This window comes from Heterodontus francisci, chromosome 9, assembly GCF_036365525.1.
Source record: "Heterodontus francisci isolate sHetFra1 chromosome 9, sHetFra1.hap1, whole genome shotgun sequence".
In the NCBI taxonomy this organism is placed as follows: domain Eukaryota; kingdom Metazoa; phylum Chordata; class Chondrichthyes; order Heterodontiformes; family Heterodontidae; genus Heterodontus; species Heterodontus francisci.
In genome coordinates this window covers 117,694,566-117,708,061 of record NC_090379.1, presented here as the reverse complement: position 1 = coordinate 117,708,061, position 13,496 = coordinate 117,694,566, and the positions used below count along the sequence as shown (strand labels likewise).

At 46.9% G+C, this 13,496-nt stretch overlaps 1 protein-coding gene across 2 annotated transcripts in view; it reads right to left on the bottom strand.

Moving 5' to 3' along the window:
* Positions 1 to 13,496, bottom strand: part of LOC137374015 (coiled-coil domain-containing protein 9-like) — a 386,016-nt gene that overhangs the window by 32,804 nt on the left and 339,716 nt on the right. The gene's annotated exons all lie outside the window — the stretch shown is intronic.

The following is a 13,496-nucleotide window of genomic DNA, read 5'->3' as shown; positions in this document are numbered from 1 at the left end:
GCCCATAGCCTTGTATGCTATGGCATTTCAAGTGCTTATCTAAATACTTCTTAAATGTTGTGAGGGTTCCTGCCTCTACCACCCCTTCAGGCAGTGTGTTCCAGTTTCCAACCACCCTCTGGTGAAAACATTTCTCCTCTAAACCTCCTGCCCTTTACCTTAAATCTATGCTCCCTGGTTATTGACACCTCCGCTAAGGGAAAAGCTTCTTCCTATCTATGCCCCTCATAATTTTGTAGGCACAGGTGCAGGGTTAAATCTCCAAGAAGTGGCGTCAGTTGGGAACCCAACATGATCCCGTCCACTTCAGAGTTAGACACTGGTGGGTTTGCAGCGAGTGGGAACCCCCATGCAGCTAGCTGTCAGGTAAGTAATGAAAATATTCAAATAAATAAATAACTTTGACCTGACCTTCTGGCTTCAACAGCCAGTGCACGGGTTCCCCAAGCTCTCCTCATCTTGCCAGGGTCACCAAAGCGAATGATCGTGTAATGAAACTGACATGCTGGGAAGACATTAAAGACTGAAATTGATAAGTTTGTGGTCAACCACAGTGAAAGGCTTGTGCTTGCAGGATTACTTCCAACAACCTGAAATTACTACTTTGAGTGTCAACTTCTACTTTTTGGAGTTATTTTCAACTGCCTCAGAGTATACTTACCTTCAACTCAACTTCCTTTTAACAAGGAGCAACTTACACAGTAGTAATCTGGACTTCCGAAGAGGAGCAACTGGTCCAGCAGCAGCAGCAGCAAGGACAGCTGCGGCACCAGGAGCAGCAGCAATACCAGTAGTAGCTGCCTTCTCTGCAGTCATATGATGCTCCACAGGACAGAGCGGATGGACAAAGAGATCCAGCGCAAAGAAGGAAACAGTAGCAGCACAGGGTCTACTGACAGAGGGTGAGCTTCTTCAACAGGATGGAGAAACATTTCCTCAGGAGGCTCCGGCTTACGTGGCAGATCGTTGCTGACATTTGCAGCTTCCTGGAACAAGACCTCCTTCCAAGAGGACCGGGTGGCCATACATTGTCAGTAGCCGTCAAGATCACCACAGCTTTGAATTTCTTCACCTCCGCCTCCTTCCAGAAATCTGGTTGGGACATTTCCAAGATCTCACAACCTGCTGTCCATACATGTATCACCAAGGTCACCAATACCTTGCTTTCCAAGGCCAACAATTACATGAACTATACCAAAGATAAGGCCAGTCAAACTCAGAGGGATGTCAGCTTCACTGAAGTTACTGGGTTCCCAGAGATTCAGGGAGTCATTAAGTGCACGCATGCTGCAAGCACAGCGCCCTCAGATCAGCAGGAGTCTTCATGATCACAAGGGATTCCACTCCCTCAATGTCCAGCTACTTATCAACCACTGAAAGATGTCATACCTGATTGTGCTAGGTATCCAGGGAGCTGCCATGACTCATTCATGATGTGGCAATCACATCTCCCGGAGGTTTTCTCTCCTCTACATAACCTCAGCAGCTGGATCCTAGCAGACAAGGGCTACCCTCTGTTGCTGACTCTTTGAGGAAACTCTACCAGTGAGCCATAGAAGACACAACAGGAGCCACATCACCACCAGACCAATAATAGAACTGAGTTGCTCAAGATGCAGTTTAGGTGCCTGGACAGATCTGGAAATGCCCTTCAGTATGACCCATCAAGGGTCTCCAGGAATGTTGTAGTCTGCTGTGCCCTTCTCAACATCGTGTTGCAGAGAGGAGTGGAGCTGCAGGCGCAGAACAACCGGCATCTTCCTCCTCCTTTGAGGTGCCAGATGTGGCCATGAGGCCTGCAAGCTGCATACCTGGCTGCCAGAGCAGCCCATGATGGCCTCATCCAGGCATGCTTTACTTAATCCGTGCGCATGAGGCCATTTGACAGTGCCATCAGAAATCGTGTACCCCCATGACCCAAGACACACTTAACATCTGCAGTCAACCATCACATTCACACCCTTTCCTCCTCATAAAGGCTGATCATACCATTCACCTGAAGGCTACTGTCCAGGCTGTGTGGGCAATGCAACAAAGTAGAGGCCATGAAAATGAGGAGAGCTTATAAAGTCTTTCATTCATTCAAATAAACATAACTTCATTCATGTTGGTATAAGATCCCAAGTGAATACCCTTGTGCAATTAGGTTCCTCTTATTCCCACATGGTACAAACACTGTGGTTTCAGCTGAGATGGAGGCAGGCTTGATCCCCTGCTCTGACACGAGATGTGCGGGCCTCGCCAAAAACTGCAGGAGCAGGCTCAGTTATTAGGGCAGGAGACAACATGTGCAGCTCTGCCTGAGGGGATGTGGGCAGGGGATGAGAAATGGGGGTGCCTTGAGTGTCTGATTCTCCATGCAGGTGGCCATTCTTTCCATGGAGGTGGATATTACAGCAAATGCCTAGGCATCATGGAATTCATACTATTTATGGAATCCTCCATTCTCTCTCCAAGGGTGTGCAGTGCCTCTGGGAATGAACACATTTCCCATTGCTGCTCCACAAGTTCCCTTTTCATAGATGAACCCCGAACATAGAACTTAGAACATTACAGCGCAGTACAGGCCCTTCGGCCCTCGATGTTGCGCCGACCTGTGAAACCATCTGACCTAAACTATTCCATTTTCATCCATATGTCTATCCAATGACCACTTAAATGCCCTTAAAGTTGGCGAGTCTACTACTGTTGCAGGCAGGGCGTTCCATGCCCCTACTACTCTGAGTAAAGAAACCACCTCTGACATCTGTCCTATATCGATCACCCCTCAACTTAAAGCTATGTCCCCTCGTGTTTGCCATCACCATCCGAGGAAAAAGACTCTCACTATCCACCCTATCTAACCCTCTGATTATCTTATATGTCTCTATTAAGTCACCTCTCCTCCTCCTTCTCTCTAACGAAAACAACCTCAAGTCCCTCAGCCTTTCCTCGTAAGAGCTTCCCTCCATACCAGGCAACATCCTAGTAAATCTCCTCTGCACCCTTTCCAAAGCTTCCACATCCTTCCTATAATGCGGTGACCAGAACTGCACGCAATACTCCAGGTGCGGCCGCACCAGAGTTTTGTACAGCTGCAGCATGACCTCGTGGCTCCGAAACTCGATCCCCCTAATAAAAGCTAACACACCATATGCCTTCTTAACAGCTCTATTAACCTGGGTGGCAACTTTCAGAGATTTATGTACCTGGACACCAAGATCTCTCTGCTCATTTACATTACCAAGAATCTTCCCATTAGCCCAGTACTCTGCATTCCTGTTACTCCTTCCAAAGTGAATCACCTCACACTTTTCCGCATTAAACTCCATTTGCCATCTCTCAGCCCTGCTCTGCAGCCTATCTATGTCCCTCTGTAACCTACAACATCCTTCGGCACTATCCACAACTCCACCGACCTTCGTGTCATCCGCAAATTTACTAACCCACCCTTCTACACCCTCATCCAGGTGATTTATAAAAATGACAAACAGCAGTGGCCCCAAAACAGATCCTTGCGGTACACCACTAGTAACTAAACTCCAGGATGAACATTTGCCATCAACCACCACCCTCTGTCTTCTTTCAGCTAGCCAATTTCTGATCCAAAGCACTAAATCACCTTCAATCCCATACTTCCGTATTTTCTGCAATATCCTACCGTGGGGAACCTTATCAAACGCCTTACTGAAATCCATATACACCACATCCACGGCTTTACCCTCATCCACCTGTTTGGTCACCTTCTCGAAAAACTCAATAAGGTTTGTGAGGCACGACCTACCCTTCACAAAACCGTGCTGACTATCGCTAATGAACTTATTCTTTTCAAGATGATTATAAATCCTGTCTCTTATAACCTTTTCCAACATTTTACCCACAACCGAAGTAAGGCTCACAGGTCTATAATTACCAGGGCTGTCTCTACTCCCCTTCTTGAACAAGGGGACAACATTTGCTATCCTCCAGTCTTCCGGCACTATTCCTGTCGACAATGACGACATAAAGATCAAGGACAAAGGCTCTGCAATCTCCTCCCTAGCTTCCCAGAGAATCCTCGGATAAATCCCATATGGCCCAGGGGACTTATCTATTTTCACACTTTCCAAAATTGCTAACACCTCCTCCTTGTGAACCTCAATCCCATCTAGCCTAGTAGTCTGTATCTCAGTATTCTCCTCGACAACATTTTCTTTCTCTACTGTAAATACTGACGAAAAATATTCATTTAACGCTTCCCCTATCTCCCCTGATTCCACACACAACTTCCCACTACTATCCTTGATTGGCCCTAATCTAACTCTAGTCATTCTTTTATTCCTGATATACCTATAGAAAGCCTTAGGGTTTTCCTTGATCCTATCTGCCAATGACTTCTCGTGTCCTCTCCTCGCTCTTCTAAGCTCTCCCTTTAGATCCTTTCTGGCTAGCTTGTAACTCTCAAGCGCCCTAACTGAGCCTTCACGTCTCATCCTAACATAAGCCGCCTTCTTCCTCTTGACAAGCGCTTCAACTTCTTTAGTAAACCACGGCTCCCACGCTCAACAACTTCCTCCCTGCCTGACAGGTACATACTTATCAAGGACACGCAGTAGCTTCTCCTTGAATAAGCTCCACATTTTGATTGCGCCCATCCCCTGCAGTTTCCTTCCCCATCCTACGCATCCTAAATCTTGCCTAATCGTATCATAATTTCCTTTCCCCCAGCTATAATTCTTGCCCTGCGGTATATACCTGTCCCTGCCCATCGCTAAGGTAAACCTAACCGAATTGTGATCACTATCACCAAAGTGCTCACCTACATCTAAATCTAACACCTGGCCGGGTTCATTACCCAGTACCAAATCCAATGTGGCATCGCCCCTGGTTGGCCTGTCTACATACTGTGTCAGAAAACCCTCCTGCACACACTGGACAAAAACTGACCCATCTCAAGTACTCGAACTATAGTATTTCCAGTCAATATTTGGAAAGTTAAAGTCCCCCATAACAACTACCCTGTTACTCTCGCTCCTGTCAAGAATCATCTTCGCTATCCTTTCCTCTACATCTCTGGAACTATTCGGAGGTCTATAGAAAACTCCGAACAGGGTGACCTCTCCTCTCCTGTTTCTAACCTCGGCCCATACTACCTCAGTAGACGAGTCCTCAAACGTCCTTTCTGCCGCCGTAATACTCTCCTTGATTAACAATGCCACACCCCCCCCTCTTTTACCATCTTCTCTGTTCTTACTGAAACACCTAAATCTCGGAACCTGCAACATCCATTCCTGTCCCTGCTCTACCCATGTCTCCGAAATGGCCACAACATCGAGATCCCAGGTACCAACCCATGCTGCAAGCTCACCCACCTTATTCCGGATGCTCCTGGCGTTGAAGTAGACACACTTTAAACCAAGTTCTTGCTTGCCAGTGCCCTCTTGCGTCCTTGTAACCTTATCCCTGACCTCACTACTCTCAACATCCTGTACACTGGAACTACAATTTAGGTTCCCATTCCCCTGCTGAATTAGTTTAAACCCCCCCGAAGAGCACTAGCAAATCTCCCCCCCCAGGATATTGGTACCCCTCTGGTTCAGATGAAGACCATCCTGTTTGTAGAGGTCCCACCTACCCCAGAAAGAGCCCCAATTATCCAGGAAACCAAAACCCTCCCTCCTACACCATCCCTGCAGCCACGTGTTCAACTCCTCTCTCTCCCTATTCCTCGCTTCGCTAGCACGTGGCACAGGCAACAACCCAGAGATAACAACTCTGTTTGTTCTCGCTCTAAGCTTCCACCCTAGCTCCCTGAATTTCTGCCTTAAATCCGCATCTCCCTACCTATGTCGTTGGTGCCTATGTGGACCACGACTTGGGGCTGCTCCCCCTCCCCTTTAAGGATCCCAAAAACACTATCCGAGACATCACGAACCCTGGCACCTGGGAGGCAACACACCAACCGTGAGTCTCTCTCGTTCCCACAGAACCTCCTATCTGTTCCCCTAACTATGGAGTCCCCAACGACTAATGCTCTGCTCCTCTTCCCCCTTCCCTTCTGAGCAACAGGGACAGACTCTGCGCCAGAGACCTGTCCCCCATTGCTTACCCCTGGTAAGTCGTCCCCCCCAACAGTATCCAAAACTGTATACCTGTTGTTGAGGGAAACGGTCACAGGGGATCCCTGCAATGCCTGCTGGTTCCCTCTCCTTCCCCTGACGGTAACCCATCTACCTACTTCGTTTACCTGAGGTGTGACTACCTCCCTATAACTCCTCTCAATAACCCCCTCCACCTCCCGAATGATCCGAAGTTCATCCAGCTCCAGCTCCAGTTCTCTAACGCGGTTCTCGAGGAGCTGGAGTTGGGTGCACTTCCCGCAGATGCAGTCAGCAGGGACACTCTTGGCAACCCTTACCTCCCACATTCTGCAGGAGGAACATTCAACTGCCTTAACCTCCATTCCCACTATTCTAAATTCCCAACAAATCGAAGTTCAGCATCTGCCTCCAGCTGAGCAGAGCCTTGAGTTTGCTGTGCCCTGCAATGGGGACTCTCTACAGCTATCCTGTCTCCAGCACCTGGTCACATCATGTGTTCCTCACCATGTGCCAACTCTGCTATCTCTAATGCACTACCCGTGGGGTGTGTATCTGCGCTGGTGGAGGGTGTGCCTGAGTCATGTGTTGTGCATCCTCAGAGTACTTGCCCTCCTCTGAGGACTCCTCAGCTGGGTCCCCCATCAACTCCTCCAACACCCGTGAAGGACCTGCAGGAAATGAAACATGAGTTAAGTGCTGACATCGAGAAAGGGACAAACTCAGCATAATGCTTACCGTGACAGTTTTGTCAGTGGTGACATCACTGCAATATGAAGGACTGTTAAGTGCCATGTATTACCTAATGCTGTCAACAGGTCTCTGGACCACCCCATTTCTCCATCGTTGATGCCAAGTGCATGTTCCACCCTGTTGATCTCGAGGGCGTCCTCCTCCAATGCTGTCAAGATGGCTTTGGCTGCAGGTCCGCCCTCGGTTCTCTGCCTCTCTCTGAAGTTGTGCACTCTCTTCTCCTGCAATGACAGAAAGCAGAGGGTTACAAGTTTGAGAAGTGGAATGTGTATTGAGAATGAAGTGATAACTTTTGAGGAGATGACTGTGAGAAATGGTGTGAGAGGGAAATAGGATGAGGGGAAGTGTGAGTGCTGTATGTTGAGTTGGAGATTTAAGGAGATGACTCATGAAGGGTCATCAATCTGAAACATAAACTCTGTTTCTCTCTCTAGAGATGCTGTCAGAACTGCTGAGTATTTCCAGCATTTTCTGTTTCTCTAACTCGAGAGAAAATCCAGCATCCAGAAAACCAGTTGGTGAAGGTTAGAACTGGAGTCAATCTTTAAAGACTTTATCAGCTTTTATTTACAGAAAACTAATTGCAGTATCTTCTATTGCAGGAGGACTATCATACAGAACAGAACGCAATTTGGGATTTCGCCCATAGACTAATTGATTGAGACTATATCCTCCAACCATCTGAAGTGAATTCTTTGCATGAACCATCCAGTTGCCAACTTGCAGTCTGGGTGATCAACTAAAATTTGATCGTTTCATCGATCATGACATGATTCCTTTCACAGAGTCCATTGCTGAAAGGACTTTCTGCTGTGGTATTCATTACCACAATGTTCATATTTCCACACATCCCTAAACTTATCATTGGCAAATTCCCCTCCATTATCAGTGAAAACTTTGCTGGTGTCCCAACACCAGTCCCTAGCTCCATGATTTTCTCTGTAATCACCCTTCTGTCCTTACAATGCATTACTGTAGAAAGAATAAATCTGTTCACCAGGTCTATAAAATGTAGGATTAAAATATTTCTGTCTTTTCCCTATATCTTTAGATCCATGGCAACTACCCATCCCTGGGTATGTGCTGTCCCACTGGCAGGACAGACCCACCAGAGATGGTGGCACAGCATATACAGTTGGGAGGGAGTTATCAACATTGACTCCGGACTCCATGAAGTCTCATGGCATCAAGTCAAACATGGGCAAGGAAACCTCATGCACCGCATCCCTCCCTCAGCTGATAAAATCAGTGCTTCTCCATATTGAACACTAATCGGAAGAAGCACTGAAGGTAGCAAGGGCGCAGAAAGTACTCTGGGTGGGGGACTTCTATGTCTATTACCAAGAGTGGCTCGGTAGCACCACTACTGACCGAGCTGGTCGAGTGCTAAAGGACATAGCTGCTAGACTGGGTTTGTGGCAGGTGGTGAGGGAACCAACAAAAGGAAAAAACCTACTTGACTTCATTCTCACCAATCTACCTGTCGCAGATGCATCTGTTGATGACTGTATTGGCAGGAGTGACCACTGCACAGTCCCTGTGGAGACGATGTCCCGTCTTCACACTGAGGATACCCTCCATCGTGTTGTGTGGCACTACTACCGTGCTAATTGGGATAGATTTCAAACAGATCTAACAACTCAAAACTGGACATCCATGAGGTGCTGTGGGCTATCAGCAGCAGCAGAATTGCTTTCAGTCACAATCTGTAACCTAATGGCCTGGCATATTCCCCCAGTCTACCAGTACCATCAAGCCGAGGGATCAACCCTGGTTCAATGAAGAGTGCAGGGGGGGCATGCTAGGAGCAGCACTAGGAATACCTAAAAATGAGATGTCAGCCTGGTGAAGTTACATGTCAAAAAGCGGAAGCTGCATGCTAAGCGATCTAACAACCAATGGATCAGATCCAAACTCTGCAGTCCTGCCACATCCAGTTATAAACGGTGGTGGACAATTAAACAACTAACAGGAGGAGGAGGCTCCACAAATACCCCCATCCTCAATGATGAGGGAGCCCAGCACATCAGTGCAAAAGAGAAGGCTGAGGTATCTGCATCCATCTTCAGCCAGAAGTGCTAAGTGGATGATCCATCTTGGCTTCCTCCTGAGGACCCAGCATCACAAATGCCAGGTTTCAGCCAATCCAATTCACTCCACGTGATATCAAGAAACAGCTGAAGGTACTGGATACAACAATGGCTATGAGCCCTGACAGCATTCTGGCAATAGTACTGAAGACTTGTGCTCCAGATTTAGCCGCGCCCCTTGCCAAGCTGTTCCAGTACAGCTACCACACTGGCATCTACCCAACAATGTGGAAAACTGCCCAGGTATGTCCTTTACACAAAAAGGATAAATCCAACCCGGCCAATTACCGCCCTATCAGTCTACACTTGATCAGCAGCAAAATGATGGACGGGGTCGTCGACAGTGCTATCACGCAGCAGCACTTGCACAGCAATAACCTGCTCACTGATGCTCAGTTTGGGTTTTGCCAGGGCCACTCAGCTCCTGACCACATTACAGCCTGGGTCCAAACATGGACAAAACAGCTGAACTCCAGAGCTGAGGCGAGAGAGAATGCCCTTAACATCAAGGCAGCCTTTGACCGAGTATGACATCAAGGCAGCCTTTGACCGAGTATGACATCAAGGAGCCCTAACAAAACTGGAGTCAATGGGAATCAGGGGGAAAACGCTCCACTGGTTGGAGCCATACCTAGCACAAAGAAAGATGGTTGTAGTTGTTGGAGGTCAATCATGTCAGTCCCAGGACATCACTGCAGGAGTTCCTCAGGGTAGTGTCCTAGGCCCAACCATCTTCAACTGCTTCATCAATGACCTCCCCTCCATCATAAGGTCAGAAGTGGGAATATTCGCTGATGATCGCACAATGCTCAGCACCATTCACAACTCCTTCGATACTGAAGCAGCCCGTGTCCACATGCAGCAAGACCTGGACAACATCCAGGCTTGGGCTAATAAGTGGCAAGTAACATTTGTGCTACAAGTGCCAGACAATGACAATCACAAACAAGAGAGAATCTAACCATCTCCCTTTGTTGTTCAATGGCATTACCATCGCTGAATCCCCCACTATCAGCATTCTGGGGGTTACCATTGACGAAAAGCTGAACTGGAACAGCTGCAAGAGAAGGTCAGAGACTGTTAATTCTGCGGCGAGTAACACCTCCTGATTCCCCAATGCCTATCCACCATCTAAAAGGTGTGAGTCAGGAGTGTGATGGAATAATCTCCACTTGCCTGGATGGGTGCAGTTCCAACAACACTCAAGAAGCTCGACACCATCCAGGACAGAGCAGCCCGCTTGATTGGCACCCCATCTTCCACCTTCAACATTCACTCCCTTCACACCGACGCATAGTGACAGCAGTGTGTACTATCCACAAGATGCACTGCAGTAACTCACCAAGGCTCCTTTGACAGCACCTTCCAAACCCACGACCTCTACCACCTAGAAGGACAAGGGCAGCAGATGCATGGGAACACCATGCAAGTTCCCCTCCAAGCTACACACCATCCTGTCTTGGAATTATATCGCCATTCCTTCACTGTTGCTGGGTCGAAATCCTGGAACTTCCTTCCTAAAAGCATTGTGGGAGTACCTACATCCCAAGGACTGCAGCGGTTCAAGGCAGCGGCTCACCACCTTCTCAAGGGCAATTAGGGATGAGCATTAAATGTTGGCCTAGCCAGCGAAGCCCACATCCCACGAACAAATAAAAGAAGTCACAGGCAATGGAAGATTTCAGATTTCACACTTTTCACAAATCTCTTCTATTCACCTTGTATACTCTCAAATAGACCTGCATTTTTAGCAGTGTTTTTAAACCTTTGACAAGTAGGGTGGGTGAGCAAATTCAGTACAATTTATTATTTTCTTCTCTGATTCTTATCAACCAAAGTCATTAATAACTGTCTAACACTCTGATGAGAAACATTAGGTTTTCTAAAGGGAATACAATAATGTCCTGACTAGGTAAACTACAGATCCACTGATGATCCAAAAATAATTGTCTTATCATGCTCCATGTCAAAGTTTATCATCAAAGGTTTATTCAACAGCGTAGGATCTCACTAGTGATTACATCGGTACTTATAAAATGGCTTACTCCAGCTATTTTACATAGAGAGATACAGCACTGAAACAGGCCCTTCGGCCCGAGTCTGTACCGACCATCTATACTACCCATTTATACTAATCCTACATTAATCCCACTTCCCTCTCACATCCCCACCTTCCCTCAATTTTCCTACCACCAACCTACACTAGGGGCAATTCACAATGGCCAATTTACCTATCAACCCACAAGTCTTTGGCATGTGGGAGGAAACCGGAGCACCCGGAGGAAACCCACGCGGTCACTGGGAGAACTTGCAAACTCCGCACAGGCAGTACCCAGAACCAAACCCAGGTCGCTGGAGCTGTGAGGCTGTGGTGCTAATGGCTGCGCCACTGTGCCGCTCGCTTTTAGTGACCTCAATGTGTTGTCATCTCCAAATGTAAAGCAAGTAGTGTTTTTATATTCCTTAACCTCGTGTTGATCCTCACTAATTAGTCAATCAAGACAAAATTTTAACCAATTTGTCCCACACAGTGCATGTATTTCAACAGTATCTGGTAGTGCACAGTTAAAGGAGGCTACGACTAACACATTCATCACAGACCTAAAACACGTCGAGACCAGCATAACATGTTTGGATTTACCATTATCTTCATCCTCTTCCTCAGAATCCCCTTTGTCATGTTCATTTTGAGGACTCTGCCTCATTGTTTTGGCAGTTCACCACATAATGGTACTTCGACTCAAACCTGAAGCATCTATTAACTGTTCGTGGGATTCATTCGCTCAATGTTTTTTCTCCAATTTTGTCTTCTGCTGTAATATCCAGATCTGCTAAAGGTGCTTTCACCCTCATTCTGCTCATATTGAAGCCTGCATTCGGTATCTCGACTATTTTGCAATCTGGCAATCATTGAGTCTTCTGTTCTTTGTGCCATCGTGGAATGTCACATTTATTCCATGAAGGCTGAGGATATGATTGTTTCCCCAGGACTTTTTTTTAAAAAGGTTAATGAGCTCAGGCAGGGCAGAGTAGAGTAATGTTAAGGCAGCAGACATCTGATCCCCAACAGATCAGTATATCTGATCCTTCTCTAAGAATAGAACACCAGTTAGAACTAGTTGCCTGTCCATATGAGACACCTTAGCACAATCCAGTAATTTAAACGCCAGTACTGATCCAGGGATCTCCAAATTGAAATCTGTCAGTCTTTTACACAATATGTTGAAGTCCATGATATATTCTTCTGTAGAATGTCCATCTGTTTTCCGAAATTCATCAAATTCTGACCATGCCTCATTGGCATTTAACAGATCATCTTTCTTGTAATTTTCATCCAAGAACTCGAGTAGAACGTCCAAACCTTCACTACTATTCAACTGACTCGGTCATAGAAGACAGAGGGTATCAGTGGATGGGTGTTTTTCTGAATGGAGGGATGTGACCAGTGGTGTTCCGCAGGGATCAGTGCTGGGAACTTTGCTGTTTGTAGTATATATAAATGATTTGGAGGAAAACGTAGCTGGTCTGATTAGTAAGTTTGCGGACGACACAAAGGTTGGTGGAGTTGCGGATAATGATGAGGATTGTCAGAGGATACAGCAGGATACAGATCGGTTGGAGACTCGGGTGGAGAAATGGCAGATGGAGTTTAATCCGGACAAATGTGAGTTAATGCATTTTGGAAGGTCTAATGCAGGTGGGAGGTATACAGTAAATGGCAGAACCCTTAGGAGCATTGACAGGCAGAGAGATCTGGGCGTACAGGTTCACAGGTCACTGAAAGTGGCAACGCAGGTGGATAAGGTAGTCAAGAAGGCATACGGCATGCTTGCCTTCATCGGTCGGGGCATAGAGTATAAAAATTGGCAAGTCATGTTGCAGCTGTACAGAACCTTAGTTAGGCCACACTTAGAATATTGCGTGCAATTCTGGTCGCCACACTACCAGAAGCACGTGGAGGCTTTGGAGAGGGTACAGAGGAGGTTTACCAGGATGTTGCCTGGTCTGGAGGGCATTAGCTATGAGGAGAGGTTGGAAAAACTCGGATTGTTTTCACTGGAACGACGGAGATGGAGGGGCGACATGATAGAGGTTTACAAAGTTATGAGCAGCATGGACAGAGTGGATAGTCAGAAACTTTTTCCCAGGGTGGAAGAGTCAGTTACTAGGGGACATAGGTTTAAGGTGCGAGGGGCAAAGTTTAGAGGGGATGTGCGAGGCAAGTTTTTTTACACAGAGGGTGGTGAGTGCCTGGAACTTGCTGCCAGGGGAGGTGGTGGAAGCAGATACGATAGCGACGTTTAAGAGACATCTTGACAAATATATGAATAGGAAGGGAATAGAGGGATATGGGCCCCGGAAGTGCAGAAGGTGTTAGTTTAGGCAGGCATCAAGATCGGCGCAGGCTTGGAGGGCTGAATGGCCTGTTCCTGTGCTGTACTGTTCTTTGTTCTTTGACAGGAATCCATCTCACAAAATACTTCTGATTTTAAGAAGTGATTTTCTTGTAGGGAGTGACAACGCCAAGGCCATACCTTGTTTCCTTCTTTTGTAGGGATGTAACCCGTGTTCACATATCTACTTTATTCTTCCACTG